The following is a 1,663-nucleotide window of genomic DNA, read 5'->3' on the forward strand; positions in this document are numbered from 1 at the left end:
CACACCACCCCGGCCGCGAAAGCAAACAAACAAAATAAACTCTCGCCACCAAATTGCTTCCCATAAATCCTCTGCTCCCTGCTGTGCTCCGGAAAAAGCTTTTTTTCTTCTCCATTGACCGGCGGTGGCTGGAAACTGCCGTGTCCCGGAGCGGGGCACGGAGCTGCTGGCCCCAGCAGGGATGTTTGTCACCGTCCCGCAGAGTCGGGGCGGCAGCGGCAGGGAAGGGCAGACAGCAAGTCACCTTTTATCGAATTTGAGCTCTTCCTCGCTGTTCTGCTGCTGGTTTTATTCCCCCTTTCTCAATTTTATGGCGAAGAATTGGATTTAAGTTGATTTTTTTGCTGTCGGGTGGTGAAGCCAGCCTGCCTGCGGCGCTGCCATCCTGGCCTGGCGGCACCCAGGGTGCTCCCGGGGTGATGGGTGCTGCCCAGATCCAGCCCTCGCCATGGGTCTCGCCACGGGCACCTTCCCACTGGGGGCTGGGGAGAATATCTGTGTTAGCAAAAAAGCAGATTAAAAGCCAGGAGAGCAATTCGTTGCTGCTGAATTGCTAACGCGCTGTGTGCAGCGGGATCTGCTGCAGTTGTCTTGGTCCTGAGCCACGGTAATTGTATTCTATGAAATATTTATTCATTTTCATTTCAATTTCATTTCCAACATGTATTTCCTATAAAATGATGTGGGGGAGAAAAAAAAAAAAAAAAAAAAAAAAAAAAAAAAAAAAAAAGAAAATCACCCTGGATGCATTTATCATCATCACAGGTTCCTTCCCAAACCTTCCCCGAAGTGGCACCGCCGGGCAGGACCACACAGGCTGCCAGATCGGGTTTTTCTAAAAACTTTAAATGCCATTTTTCATTCTGCTGGGAGCCTGCGGGGATCCAGGTGGTGCAGGACCCATCGGAGCCCAGCTCCCGGCCCTCCCGGCCCCGGGGAATGGCACAGCACTGGGTGAAGTGCCCCCCCGTGCAGTAAAATGCACCCGTGCGGATAAAATACCCCTGTGCAGAGGGAGATACCCTATGCGGAGTAAAATATCCCAGTGCAGAGTAAGATACCTGTTTGCAGACTAAAATGCCCCTTTGCAGAGCAGAATATCCCAATGTAAAGTAAAATACCCCTCTGCAGAGTAAAACACCCCTAAGCAGATAAAATACCCCTTTCCAGAGTAAAATATCCCTTTGCAGAGTAAAATATCCCAATGTAGAGTAAAATACCCTTCTGTAGAGTAAAATGCCCCTTCTCGGAGTAAAATACCCCTCTGCAGAGTAAAATGCTCCTGTGCACACTAAAATCCCTCTATACAAATTAAAACACTCCTGCACACTCAAATCCCCCGAAACCTGCTGCAGATCCCCGGCTCGCTGCCAGGACACGGTGCCCGAGGGCATTTTGCCCCCTGTGCCCACCCGGCGTCGTGGGGAAGGTGGCACCCGCCGGCCGCCGCACGTGTCCACCCGCCCTCGGGGGCCGTAAATTTAAGGTGATGACCGTATAATCTCCATCGCAATCTACGTAAAACTCTTACCCCGCTTATTATTTCCAGGCTGATCGTATAAGCCATCCGATAAACAGTTGATTACTTCTCCTCCCAGCCCCATGCCCAATTTGCATACAATAAATATCGCCCTCGGAAGCGTGCACCGGAGAGCTGAACCTC

The sequence above is a fragment of the Athene cunicularia genome (assembly GCF_003259725.1).
Source record: "Athene cunicularia isolate RWA chromosome 15 unlocalized genomic scaffold, athCun1 chr15_part1, whole genome shotgun sequence".
NCBI lineage: Eukaryota > Metazoa > Chordata > Aves > Strigiformes > Strigidae > Athene > Athene cunicularia.